This window comes from Hipposideros armiger, unplaced genomic scaffold (assembly GCF_001890085.2).
Source record: "Hipposideros armiger isolate ML-2016 unplaced genomic scaffold, ASM189008v1 scaffold_807, whole genome shotgun sequence".
NCBI lineage: Eukaryota > Metazoa > Chordata > Mammalia > Chiroptera > Hipposideridae > Hipposideros > Hipposideros armiger.
Genome location: NW_017732157.1, coordinates 668,285 through 683,108, shown reverse-complemented (window position 1 = coordinate 683,108; position 14,824 = coordinate 668,285). Strand labels below are relative to the sequence as shown.

Here is a 14,824-nt window from a genome sequence, read left to right as displayed (position 1 = left end):
AGAGTTAGCTTTCCTAGGAGTAACACTGAGGTCGATTAGGCAGGAGGCTTTTCTACTTGACGCTGGCTCCCAAAGTCTCCACACTCTGAAGTAAATGACCGATAGATACTATAAAGTGGGCCAACTGAGGCCACTGTGAAGAGAAGGGTCCTGATCTCAAGGTCATAATGTAATAAGAGGAAATGCCCTTGAGATCAGGACCCTTCTCCTCACATTGATTCAGTTGGCCCTCTTCATAGTGTCTATGGCTCTCAGGGATACCCCTAGCGCTATGGCAGCAGAAAACATACCAGTAGCAGCAATATCCAGGAAGCCTTCTCTTTGAGAGAGCCTTAGCCCCTTTCATCACATTTCTCCTATACTCCTGCTGGGTCTCCAAAGGGATTTCAAAGACTTCATATCCCCACTCTTTTCAAGTCCTCCTCCTACTCCCATCCCACCATGGAGAGGTAGAAAGAGTAGTTACAGCTCTTACCAGGATGTTTATTTACCTGTGCAGGACTCCAAAGCCAGTAACCTTGGGAGCATCCATGAAGCCACAGGGGCATGAAAAAACATTGTTAACGAGGCCTCCCAGGAAGTCCACAGTTCATAAGAGGGGAGGTAAGGAAAGATGTCTACCCTCAATAGAAATACACACTATGCTGGAAAGTCCTCTTGACTTAAGGAGATGGGAATTTCCTCATCTATATAAAGGTAACCTACTTCATGGGAATGATATGTAGATTAAATGTGATGCTATATAGAAAGCAGTACAGAGGCTGGCATGTAGGAAAAGTCTGAGAGGTGTTATCATTTGGATTCATTACGGTGGTGTCAAATGCTGAGTGGCCAAACCTGTGATAAATGAAGCAGGCCTGACTTCCGTGACAGAAGAACAAAGGACTTAAACACAGGAGACCAAACTCCTCCTCAGCCTCCCCTTGCCAAAAAATGGAATGCAAGGCTCAAGGTCAGACCAAAAAAAAAAAAAATTTTTTTTTTAATTATTTTTTAAATGATATTTATTTGAATTTTTCAATATACTCCACGATATAATTTTATTTTATGTAAATAAAATAAAAAGACTTTCTGTCCCCCAAAAATAGCTTTTAAAAAATTGGGAAAGAAGACATTTCTCTTGTGGCTTGTGTACTATTGGCACACATCCGCGTTCAGCCTGGGGCAGGAGCACGCTGGCCTTGATAAGGTTTTCCTTAACTTTCTCCCTGTGCGTCTGTGTCTCTGACCAGTATTTCTCTTCAAGAGCTGGGTGAGGAAGATAAGATAATCATGGGGCCAGGACAAAATAGGGGGAGAGAGAGAGACAGAGAGAGAGAGAGAAAATAGACATAGAGCACTTGGAACAGTGACTTGAACATAGAAACCCAGTACATGTGAGGTATGATTGTTTTTATCATGGCTGTCATTGTCATCCCGGGGAGATCCGAATGCTCCATGTAAGCTTGTAGTGAGTTAAAGGCCACAAAACCATGCAAGGGGGGCCACATACCTCACCTCTGGTTGGGGTGAAGACCACATCTTCTTCTTGAGGACAGACCCTACAGTCAGGAACAAGGGGACAGTGTGTGCCCTGAGGCAAGATCACGGTGAGACTGGGCTCCTTGAGAAAGCCCCAAAGAGCTCCACAGTAAATAAAAATGGACCTGAGAACAGAGAGAGGCTTCCCAGAAGAAGTGTGGCAACTGGATTTCACGTGACAGAGCTCTGAGGCTCGGAGTTCAGAAACCAGGATCCAAGGTATCTCATAGCCATGGGCCTTCAGAGCCAGGGACCCCTCTTGGGGGAGAATCCTTCTTGGAGAGATTCCCTGTGGAAGCTTCTGACAAGGTTCCTGCTTCTGTCAACCCAACTCCCCTGCCCTACTTGCTGACTCATGGCCAAGACCCCGGATCCCAGCAAGCAGACCAAGGAGGACGTTCAGAGAAGCTGGGCCAAGGTAGCCTTGTTGTTCTCCAGAGCTGCTCAGGAGTAGGAGGCTGCCCTGTAGTCTTATCCTTCTTTTTTCCCTCTGGGCTTTGCCAGCCTGAGCTCGCCTCTACCCCACTTCCTAGACTTTCATTCTGTTTGCACCATTCTCTTCTTTTCCCTCTTCTCTCTGCCAGGGATGGGATATTGCTATATACGCATATATTAATACTCACAAAGTAACTAGGGAGCTAAATATCCACAGTCTCGAGTCTCCTTTTTGAATTAGCATTGCAATGTTTCACAGCCAGAGCTAGTGGAATGCCCTGGATATCAGGGTAATCCATTGTTAGGAGTAAGTGTTCCTCCATTGTTAAGAGTGAGTGCTCCTGGGAGTCACCAGTCTTGGCCCCAGGTGGTCCACCAGAGAGGTGCAAGCTGTTTGGCAGAAAGTTGGCTAAAAATCTTTCATGCTGTGCCCAGGGAAACAGAGTACCATTAACAGCCACTTGCCTCCTGAAGCCAATACTATACCTTCATTCAGACGGTCTGGGTGAATTTTACTTCAAGGCTTCTACATCCCAGCTTGACTCAGCCTTCGCGCCTCCGGAAAGCAGCACTGACAACAGTTCTTCTCACACCCTGTCATAAGTACCTTGTCTCAGCTCATCAGTCACAGCTGAACCTGTGACACAACCTCGTACACAACCTCGATGAGCAGATCTACCACTTCCCTCTACCTGTCCTGGACAATCTCGTACAGGACTCAAGCCAAGGATCAGAAACTGTACACCTTATTTTTCCCTTAGCCACTCCCCGTCATTTGTGGTGGCCCTGTCCACTTCTGCATCAGTCCCACTCCTCCAGAACCCCCTTCTTCCTGAAGAGTCTGCCTTTCACCACCAGGAGGTTGTTTTCAGGGTGAAGCCTGACAACCATACTGGGGGCAGCACTTGCAGTTCAAAGACTACCTCATGGTGCTGCCAGACCTCAGGCCAGCAACCCAGGCGGACTTTTGTGGCCCCCTCAGTCACGTTCCCTGTAAAAGGCTGGTCTTTAGGGGATCACTGCTTATTCTCTACTGCTCCTCTTCTGAGCTACCTTTGGGGGTCTTCTTATAGGACCTCTCCTTACATTCTAGTCTGGCTACTAGCACTTTGCTGTATCTTCTTGTTTCATAGAGTGTTAGAACCAGGGTACATTTTAGAAATTATTACACTGAAACTCTTTGTGTTACAAATGATGAGGAAACTGAGAGAACCAGAGCGGTGACTCAGTTCAACAGTCACTGAGCATCCCTGTGAGCTATCAGTGCGCCTGGCACTATGGAAATAGAAAAGCACGAAAGGAGCAGACTCCTGACCCATGAGTTTACCATCTAGTTGGGAAGACTGGATACACATGTAAGCATTAAATAACCAAAAAAGGTGGTACACAATTAAGTACCCAAATGAGTGGCACCAGGAGCTGATGCTGAAGGAGGTTACGTTCTGGAAGGATTAGCCTGAGGTCAAGTTGTACAGGAAGGCAAATGGCTGTGATCATGATCAAGATGATATGATAAATCTAAGCACTGAAGGATTGGTAATATTTAATGGAGGGCTCTCCGGGAAGAGAAAAAAAAAAAAGAAACAGAAGTGGAAGAGAGTAAAACATGTCCAGGAGTCAAAAGGAAGACCAGTCTATTAGAAGAGAATTTGGTCACAAGGAGACTCTCAGCCCATAAGGTAACTTAATAAACAGGAAAGCAGTGTGGCAGAGAGAGGCAACACAACTTTGGAGCCAGACCTACCTCATTTTCAATCCTGGCCCTGCCACTTACTCAATCTGTGAACTCAACCTCTCCAAGCCTGTCTCCTTTTCTGTAAAATGGGGATAATAACATGGAACACATAATATTGTTTTGTATATAAAACTGTACATAAAGCACAATGCCTTGGCATGCAGTAAGCACTTTTTTTAAACAACAGCTGTAAACTAGCACTGTCCCAAGCACATATTAAATGTTCATAAGTGGTGGTACTGCTCCTTTCCTCCTGTTCCTGCTGTAGAGCCCTGTGCTGACTTGACCCTTACATAGCGTGGGGTGTAACATCATGGCTGCCTTTAGTGAAGCAGTAAATATTACACTCAAGGCAAGTGGCCCTAGAATGTCTAGGGCCATTTTTAATACCGCCCTACCATACTAGGCACTTTAACATTTCATCACACCACATTGAATATATAAAATATATATTCCTCATTCAATATCAGTCTTACAGAAATGTATCTGAAATGACTTTCATAAAAATTAAATTATTTTATTTCTGACATTATTTGACTACAAGGAATTTGTGATTGGCACTGTTCCTTCCGCAGTCGTGGGACTCGGGAATTCCTGTAAAATGAGAAAATCTAACCTAAGATTGTTTTCCAATGTAATCAATTTCTTACACGTGCCAAATTTCAAAATAAATGAAATCAGCTTTATGTTACTGTGGTAGCAGGTAAGTAAATATTTTAAATTTGATTTCGCAGTTGACTTTTCCTGTACTAGTGCCAATATATTTTTTATCCCAGTTTCAAATATTGCAGGCCCTTGAAAACCTCCCAGACTGTAGGCACTGAGCCTCTAGTGCTTAATGGATAAAACAGCCCTGAGACTGTGGCAGTTGGGAAGACTTATGATGGATGACTAGGATAAAATACACAATCAAAGGAACCCCTTCCCAGGCTTCCTTGAGTAGGGTGGGCCAGATGCAAGGGCAGCGCCTACTTGAGGGAAAGCGTTTTTGCAACTTATTTAGATTCAGAGCTTGCAAAGTCTGTGGTCAGTCATCGTGGTTGGCAAGAAATGTTTCTGCCAACCTTTGGCTCCTGCTGCGATCCTCACCCTCTCACTCCAAAGCCAGAAGCTTGGGTCTGCAACTGTTAATGAATAACCACTTGGTAATCCTTCCATCCCAATGGAGAGGCTCAGCTGAGGGCCTGCGAGACAGAAATGACTTCCTGTATATATACGTGTGTATATATATATTTGCTCCCTGGGGCCCAAGTCAACTGCTTGCTGGAGAATGTTCCTCTGGGTTCAAGAATCAATGTTTTGTTAGCTTCGTGGGGGGAGTGCATGAAGGGATCCCCACCATGGAAAGTGTTAGCTCTGCTGGTGACACAGACTCCACCTTGGAGGCAGAGGAACAAACATCTCAGAAGATTTCCATCTGGCAATGCAGATCCCAGGAGCTTAACTGATTTTGCCACTTTGAGGAGCATTTGATCTCAAAGGCAATGAAGTCACACAAATCAATCCCAAAAGTAGAAATGCTGGGTGGGGTCCAACATATGGACACAGAACCCAGAGGCTGTAGCCAGAGCAAGTTCCCCAACTTAAGTCATTTGCTTACTCCCTTGACAATTGTCACAATATCCACTTACTGCCAGTAATATATAATTATAATTTGCTCAATATGTATGTACTCATTTGGTTGAAATAATACTTTCGAAATGAAATTGTGTAATACCATATTTCAAAGAATATGAGTGTCGCTTAATAAATAGAAGTAAGAATAAATATAATGAATGTCATCCACTGTTTAAAAATTCTATCCAGAGACTGTTTTCAGCTAAAGACTCAGCCTGAGGTCTGTTGTCTCTATTGAAAAGTGGGAGAAACAAAGAATTTACCTTCTTGCTCTAATAAGAGACTTTCTCCTAAATGTTATCAGAAAGATTAGAATTAAATGATTGAAAGCAATGTTTGTGCACCACCTAAACCACAGAGACACACTCATGACATTCTACTTCTATGGAAAACACTTTCTCCTGCACTTTTCAGCCTGGCACTAGACCAAAGGGGTGAACTGAAAGTCAGGGAGCTCCTTCAAATATATGGTGATGGAAGGAGAACTGGCTCTGGGTGGTGAACACACATGTGATATATAGATGATGTATTACAGAATTGTACACTTAAAACCTATGTAATTTTACTAACCATTGTCACACCAATAAATTTTAATTAAAAAAAAAAAAAGAAAGAAAGAAAGTCAGGGAGCTCCTGGCCCCAGCTCTGCCACTCATTTGGTGGCCTTGGGAAGGACACTTGCTCTTTCAGGAGTTCCATCTCCTTCATCTGTAAAATAGAGAGGTGACTGAGGTGATCTCTAAGGACACTTCCAGCTCTGACCCGCTATCATTCCAAGACTTTCTCCAACAAGGTAAAACATCAGCCATGGAAAGAACCCAACTCACCACTCTGCTTTGCTGGCTGGAACAGCAATTCCCTTACTGGGAATGACTATTTACCAGTGACAAACTGGGCCACAAAACAGACAGGAATTAGCCTGACTCCATAACCTTAATATTGGTTCTTTCAGGAAGGCCTGAGTTAGCCTGGGAGAGTAAGGTTGTGGCCCATTTTTTTTCAAGATTAGTTTCCTTTTGTGTTCTGACTTCTCAGAGTTTCAAACAAGAAACATGGGTGTGTGGAAAGAATGGGGCTTTGAAGCCGAGAGGCGTTAATTAAAATCTGTATTTGACATTCTCTAGCTGTGTAATGATGGGCAATTTCCTTAACTCTTCTGAGGCTCAGTTTGCTTGCACATAATAAAAAGTAATCAGGGGCCAGCTGAGTGGCACATTGGTTAAGAGCTGGCTTGGGACGCCAGCTCTGAGCAGCAGGGCCCCAGTTCAGATCCCACATGAGGGCCAGTGATGCTGCGCCCTCTACAGCTAAGATGGTGAACAATAGGTTGACCTGGAGCTGGGCTGCCGTGAGTCGCCGGGGACAGCATAGGCTGCAGTGGGGCTGGCCGGCAGCAGGCATGAGCTTTTGTGAGCTGCCATGAGCCTCCGTGAGTGGCCGTCCAATGGCCGGCAACCGATCTGCCTCACCCGGGAAGAGTGCAATGGTAATACCAACAGGGGCCAGTGAAGCAACGTCCTCCACAACTAGACTGAAGAACAAAAGGACAGCAACTTGTCTGTTCCCCTTCCCCGATTCCCCAACGCTGTTCCCCTCCCCGAATTTCCCAATAAAATCTTAAAAAAAAAAAAAAATAATCATACTCATCTCATAAAACTCCTTTGAGGGATACACAATATAAGTATTTATTGGGGGCATAAAAAGGCATATGATTTGCTGGGACTGAACAATAAAATGCCAATGGAGTTCTTAAATATTTGAGGCTGCAGGAGCCCTGCAATGATTGACTTAGGATATGAAATTCTTAGAAGGGCCAGCAGGGGTTCCCCCATGGATACCTACTCACTCACCTACCTCTTTCTGTCTGGCATTGTCTCCTCTAGGAAAGATGGTACCAGCCAGAGCAGTATTCTGCCCTCTGCTGCTGTTCCCACTGCTGGGGCCATGGGTGGCCGAGGTCCCAGTCAATGCCAAGCCCAAACACGTGACCTCAGCTCAGTGGTTTGAAACTCAGAAGATGCAGCGCAGCCCCCAGGGAGGCAACACGGTGCTGGGCAATGTCAACGAGCAATACAACACTGAAAAGGCCTCAATACCGTCCTGCATAAATCCTTTTCCAGTGTGGCTGCCACCTGTCAGACCCCTTCATAGCCTGCAGGAACAGCCAGGAAAACTGCTACCAGAGCCAGAAGCCCATGTCCCTGACCATGTGTGAGCTCACCTCAAAAGGTACCAAGACTGCACATGCAAAAAAGCACCTGGACTCACTCTTCATCATGGCCCGTGCCACTCCACAACAGAAGGATGACCTGAGGTACCTGCTGGTTCCTGTGCCCTTGGATAATGTTGTCTAAGGCCAGGTGTTCCCCTCACCCCAAGCTCTGCTGACTCCTGACACTGCTGCTGCCGCATTTCCTCCTCTTTCAAGTTCTTTAGGAATCCTTACCCTCTTTGCAAATGCCACTTCTCTCCCACACACCCAACTTCACATACTCTTAATTCCAGAGAGGGTTTTATGGCACCAAACGATGAGGGAATAAGGTGGTTCTCTTTAGCCCTTCACTGCTGCATACATTGCTTTCTGGGTGTGTGATACCATGTGACCCTTTAGGTATTAAGGATCTCAGCAAGGAAGAGTACAGGTTATGTGGGGCCTATGGCATGTATAATTTTGGAGACCATCTTAAAGAAGAAAAATATAAAATTACAAATAGAAAATGAAGATTGGGGCCTTAGAAGGGCTGTAGTTAGATAGTTTAGAGGGATCCCAGGCAGGAGAGATTATCTAAGGAGGGAGGGTGGGAGAATCTGTGCTGGGTTCCCTGTGTTAGGCAAAGGAATGTGTCTGATTTTGCTTCAATAAAAGACTCTGCTCTTTCCGATGGAGTGTGTGTTACTGTCTGGGAGAAATACGGAGGTTTGGAAACCCCTTCTTATCTCTGTGATGCATCACACTCACTTGCCTGGCAGACAGGAGGGAGGCCAGCACCCTGAGCAGACTCAGGCTAAGAAGAGCAGCCTGGACTCTGCCATCCACCCGCTTGAGAACTGCCTGGTGGTCCCATCTCACATGAAGGGGACGGAGAAGAGGAAGACCAGGCTGAGCCTCCAGACGCCAGTCTGATCTGAGGCCTGACCCCCTTGTTTGTGCTCAGGACCTGACCTCATGCCTCACTGGTATGACCAAGAGCAGGAACCTTAGACTTCGGTGAACTTCTCTCCCTCGGGAATTTCAGAATCAGAACCTTCCAAGAATCTTGATATGGTCCTAATCAGTGCTTCTCTAACTAACCATGGTGAAGGAGCAGTTTTATATGCAATCTGCCACAGACAAATAATTTCATAAAATACAATAAAATGAATTACTAGAAAAAAATGAAATAGAACATAAAGAGAACACAAAGCCAATTTTTTTTCTTATTAGATTCAATTAAGGTAAAATCACTATCAAATTTTCATAAAATTTTCTCAATGCTTCCTCCCAATTTCTATACTTATCTTGATAGATACAGAGAAAAACATACACATATTATACACATACACAAACATAAACACCAACATAAGACATACACACCCATACACATATACATGCACAGGAACACACACACACAGGCACACACTCGGCTGTAAAGCAGCCCCTCTCCTACCCTCTACCAACTCTGCCTCCTCCACACACCTCCCTTCCCATATTTAGAAAGAGCTTTTCCTACAAAGACTAGGGCTTGGAATAAGGAAAGGATGATTGGTGAAATGCGATGTGGCAGAGAAGGCAGAGAATACAAATATTCTAACGCCCAACCCCCTTCCCTGCTTTCTAGAAAAAGAGATGGCAGAGCTCCCAGCTACCTACCACGCCCCCACGTTTTACCCCAAATATAGCAACCAGCCGGCAGCCACACCTCACTCTGCCCACTGCTATCACTATCTTGCCCACTATCTGTGCTTCTGAACAAGGCAGACAGACTGGAAAGTGAGTGAAAAACAACATTCTTCTACCCTTCTGGCTTCACCCCAGTGTCGTGGGCAAGCTCCACTTCCTCTGTCTGCACCTTAAATGATGGTGTTTCTGAGTCCTATTCTTAGATCTTATTCTTAGCTCACACCACACTCTCTTGAGTGACTTGGTACACTTCTGTGGCTTCAACCAGCCACTTACCTGCTCCCAAAAGCATATCTCTAGCTCCAATCTCCCAACATGCTGTTCCTCGTCCTCTCAGTGTCTTGCAGGCACCTTAACAAAAACACTCAGAAATGAGCTCAGATCTGCCCTGCTTCCAAATGTGCCTGTTTCTACAGCCTCTCATCTTGATTAGTGAAAACATCATACCCAGTCACCCAAGGTCCTAATCTAAAGCGACACCTGTGTCAACGCATTCTTTTTTGTTTGCTTGCTTCTCCACTAATTCCCCACCTATCCCAGGTACTGCCTTAAGAGAACACAAACGTTCTTGGGTTTTTTTGTTTCCATGTATCACTGGGATATGTGCCCAACAGCCTTATGGCTTTGGAGGGGGCTGTGCTAGACAAACATACCTAAGGTGTTGCAATCAAGGATTCACTACCTATTATAGCTTCAGAGGCAGGTAAACATAATGCCTTTGAAACATATCAAACAATAACAGAAGAGTATAATGAATCAAATGGATTCTGTAACATTTTTCTCCCACCTCCCCCTGGGTTTCATTCATCCAAACCCAAAGCCCATTCATTCTCTGTTACATGTTAATCTTCCTGTTACATGTCTCTGTAGTAACATTAGGTAACTACATGTAGTAACAACTGTGACCATAGTTAGGCAACACCAGGAGAAATTCAGCCATTCAATATCTGTAAGAGTTGTGGTCCCAGAAGTTGGAAAGAGTGTGGAAAGAACTTAGAATAGAATGAATTCATAAATAGATTAATTATATCCAAACAAGTGGTATAGCAACCTGGGTAGGAGTTTCTGACTTCCGTGTGTAGGTTGAAGAATTAGACAGAGTGTAACTTGAATATAGGGACCTTGGCTGTGAAACTGGCTCGTTCGGAGAGTAATGACACAGCATCTATAAAATAGGGCTCAGTGGGGCAGTTGGGGGCTTGACAAGAGCTGCCTGAAAGCCTTGAGACAAATCTCTGCTGGCTATACTCTCTGGACCACTGAAGACGTTTCCAAAGAAGTCACTTGGGAAGGGGCTCCTCAGACATTTAGGATGACATCATTATTTCCTAGTGGGTAAGTTTGTTTAAATACCCAGAATATTTTAAATTAAAGATAGAAATACTTAAGAGAATCAAACACATAGCATCAATATGTTTTTATTAAGGATTTTGTGCATATTTAGTATTTTAGGTATTTTCAGTGTTTAAGAGAATTTAGTCTGTTACAATAACAAATCGGCCCTGCAATTCTAATTTAAAATGTATAATTGGCTTAGATGTGTGATTTAAAATGGAATTTTCTTATAAAAGTCGTTTTGGAACATTCAAGAAAGCCTAAGACTTGAAACACCATATTTATAAATTGTTAGACTTATAAGAATTTTTAAGTATTTAAGAATGTCTTGTTGGTTAGCTTAGATTGCCAAATTTATAAGGGCATGGAATATGTTAAATCTATAAAATATATTTTAAATTTGTTTAAATGAGTCTTATTAACTACATTTATAAATGGTACCAAATAGTCATCAAATACAACCCTTTAAAGAGATTATTAAAATGTACTTGTTTGTACGTTAAATACAAAAGCATAAGGAAGAATTGGGCTTCTGATTTGCATTTTTAATACATAAATTTTGAAAAAGCCAAAGTGGCCCTCTGAATATTTTCTGGGCACAAAAGGGACATTTTAAAAACTCACATTGACACTGCAAGACCAGTCCATTTTCTGTGTTGTTTTCATCTACACAATGCACAGTTAGCTTGGGTGATTTTATTTCCTGGTGTTCCCATGTTTGTTGCTCCTACTGAGCCCTTAAGAGGGAGGGTGGCCACTGATGATGCAATAGCCCAGACTCAAAGCATACAGCTAGCAATCAGTGGTGGCACCGGAATTAAGCCCAGGACTGTATCTCTCCTCAGCACCCTCCTTCCTCTGCACTGTGCTGCCTCCAGGTGGGTCATTCTGCTTACTTGAGGAGGGTTTCCCATTGCATTCTGGAGGAACTGAGAAAGGCAGCAGGGCTTTCCTGAGGCAAGTGTGGGGGTGACAGAGGAATTCCATAAAATATACTCCAAGAAAAACTAAAACTCAGAGACTGCGGTTGAGTCTCCATCCTCAAAACACCCAGGGTTTTTCCTCCCTGGCCAATCTTGGAGTTTTGAGACTACATTTTACCAAGTAAGGTGACTTTAAAAAAAGAAAACAAAAAACAACAGATTGTTAAGCAACTGGTTCTTTCTATCAATCAGGCTGTATGCCTGAGAGAAGCATGTGTGTGTGTGTGTGTGTGTGTGTGTGTGTGTGTGTGTGTGTGTGTGTGTGTGTGTATGTGAACACATGTGGATTCATGGTGGGGAGGTAAAGTTATGTTAGTGGAATTAGGAGTGCTATAGTCCACAAATTATAGATTCTTTGGGTGCCAAAACTCCTCATTTGAAGTACAAATACATTTTGGCAGAAATAAAAAACAAGATAATGTAACAATTACTTGAAATCAATCATTTAGGTGCTGGGTTTGGCTTAGGGGCATTTGAAGGCACGGTATACTGAAAGTTTTATAACAAAAGGTCCCAAGAATAAGTGGAATATGGGCAGAGACCTGGAAGTGAACAAGGAGCCCAGGAAAGGGGATGTGAAGAAACTAGAGACAGATTGGTACTGACCTGCTTAGCAGTTCTCAAGATTGGGGGTTTTAGGGGTAGGGGTAGAGGTATCCTAAATAGTGTCTAGGTAAAAAATTGCTTTTATTCTCTGATCCACAGGGACACATATCTATCAAGTTTAGAAAATCTTTCAGGACTGGCTACTACAAAAATAAAGTTAACACCCTTTAACGTGATAGCTAGGTGGTGGAAAAGGTGATGGAGTGACCAAAGTGCTTCTTTTATGGACTTGGACAGCTAAAATGAAACCCTGTAACTTAGTGGTTGCGAGTGAAGGTTCTGAATTCAGACTGCTTGGATTCAAACCCTGGCTTCTCCACCTACTGTATAGCTTACAGCAAGTTGTTTAACTTCAATAAGCCATGAAATATGGTGAGAGCTGTTTGTGAATGCAGGAGAAGGCTTCTAAACCTGGTCTATTCCCTGCCTCTCATTCCTCCATTATAATCTTTCCCTTTCACATCTCCCAAAAATATACATTAACACATACTCTATTGTACACACAAACACATTCCACACACCCACACACACACTCTCTTTCTCTCTCTCTCTCTCTCTCTCTTAGGTAAGAGCCCACATTCTTGGAGAAAGTGGTATTTAACCACTACAAGCACAGTATATGTCACTTACTTAATAAAGTAAACCTTTCTAATTTAGCACAGATTAAAACAACTCCTAAAACAGAGTAACTGGATCCCAGACCCTGCATCCAAACTCTCTCATACTACAAGCTCAAAAACTGTTATTGGCTCTCCTTTTTCCATGTAAAAAAAATGATCCACTCCTTTTTTCCAGAAGTTCATGGACTCCCACAGCCATCTTAATTTATATTACACTTCCTAAGTGTAGGAACCAACTGTTTCCCAGACAATTTCCTTGAGTATAAGGAATGTGAGGGCAGGTTCATCCTCCCTCAACATTGGGAATGGGTGAGCTGGATTTGAAACAAGTGAATAAGATTCATAATACAGTTGACTGTTGAGCAACACCGGTTTGAACTGCCCATGTCCACTTACACTCGGGATTTTTGCAATAAATACCTGTACTGTTTTCCACCCACAGTTGGGAGTCTGCAGATGTAGAGGACTGACTGTCTGCATTGTTCTGCCATTTCATGTAGGGGGCTTGAGCATCCGTGGATTTTGGTATTGGCTGGGGTGCCTGGAACTAATCCCCACAGATACGGAGAGACAACTAAGTTTTGGGGGAGTCAAAAGTTATGTATGGCTCAGTTGGTTAAGAGCTCACTCAAGAGTGCGGGCTCTGAGCAACAGGGTCGCCGGTTTGATCCTCAGCCTGAGTTGAGCTGCCACTGAGCTGCCAACAGGTGGCAGGATGGCTCAGCTAAAAAAAAAAAAATTATGTATGGATTTTCGACTATGCCAGCATTGTTGTTCAAGGGTCAACTATATATCCTCTAAGAAAGTTTCCTAAGCGCTGGCCTCTGTAACCAGTTACTGGGCAGCATTTGCAGAGTGGACACCAGGGGGTAGCAGAATCTCACTCTCCCAGTTCCAGGGCACTAATCCTAAGGAAGCTGGAGAGTCTCCCGCGACTCAGGGCCCCATAACCCATTGATAGAAGAAAAGAGCTTGAGCTACCTGCCTCTAACTCTTCTGGGAAGATGATCACTAGGGTTTGCTGCACTAGATTATTATTTCGACCCTATAGAGCAGAGGGATCTTGCCTCCATAAAACAACATTTTCTTTCTCCTGTTTTCCAGACCAAGCGGAGTGGAGAAAGGGTGGAATTTAGCGTTCTGAGGAGGTGAGAAGAGCCCACTACTTAGGCTACGCCCTCGTCCAGCTCTGTTCCAACGACTGCCCAGAAGCTCTGGCCTTCTGGTCTTATTGGAGCTGCACCCAAACGTCACCCCTCAGCCGCAGTGGCACTTGCCTTCACGGCCCTCTCTGAGGACGATTTGGCTTTCTGATCTCCTCTCAAATGCCCACCCTTTGGAAACACTATGTACCTCACCACATCCCGACCCTGCGACCCACCACCGCTTCGCGGTGCCCCGTAGAGAAGGGACAAGGCATCTCCCTGCTATTCCTAAGCCTCCTCAAGCCCCGGGGGTGGGCGGTGGGGCCTCACTGGGCCTTCATTTTCCATCCAGAGGTGGGGGAGGGTGGGAGGCTTGAACTTTCTTAACTAGCCTACCCCCCTTTGTCTGCCGTGCCAGATGGCCATCCCCACCGCCATGAGCCCTAGGGGCTCTGGGAAACTCTCTATCGCTACTCCACAAGGAGGAAGGGTCTGGCATCCAATATCAAATCATGGAGTCTGACTGGGGTTCTGGTGCCTTCCCTCCGCTGGCTGAAAATAGGAGAGATAGAGGGTGCGTAGGGGACAGTACAGCGACCAAGGATCCCAGAAAACGTTCGCGGCAGTGCACACCCCTTACAGGAAGATTCGGATCCAGGAACCCTGCCCCCCTTCAACCACGATGCCCACCCCAAGCCTTCAAAGCTCCCTAATCCTTCCCCCACGCCCCCTCCCTCCCCAGGCCGCACAGAGGAGCCCATTGTCAGAGCCCGAATGCTAGAGGCCAGAGGAGAACGGAGGGGAAAAGAGGAGGACCAGCAAGCCCCTGGAGGGTGGGAGGAATCCCCGATTGCCCTGCCCTCCGCTCCACCCGAGGCGGGCAGGGACCTGGGGGCGGGGAGCAGGGGGGTGTCCTCTTCTGAGCCCCAGGTTCTGCCTAAGTCTGG

The 14,824-nt window shown here is 44.8% G+C and overlaps 1 protein-coding gene and 1 pseudogene across 1 annotated transcript in view; one reads left to right on the top strand and one right to left on the bottom strand.

Moving 5' to 3' along the window:
• RNASE13 (ribonuclease A family member 13 (inactive)) overlaps positions 1–14,824 on the bottom strand; it is a 31,877-nt gene that overhangs the window by 15,833 nt on the left and 1,220 nt on the right. The window lies entirely within an intron of this gene.
• Positions 7,197–7,946, top strand: LOC109374291 (ribonuclease 7-like; annotated as a pseudogene).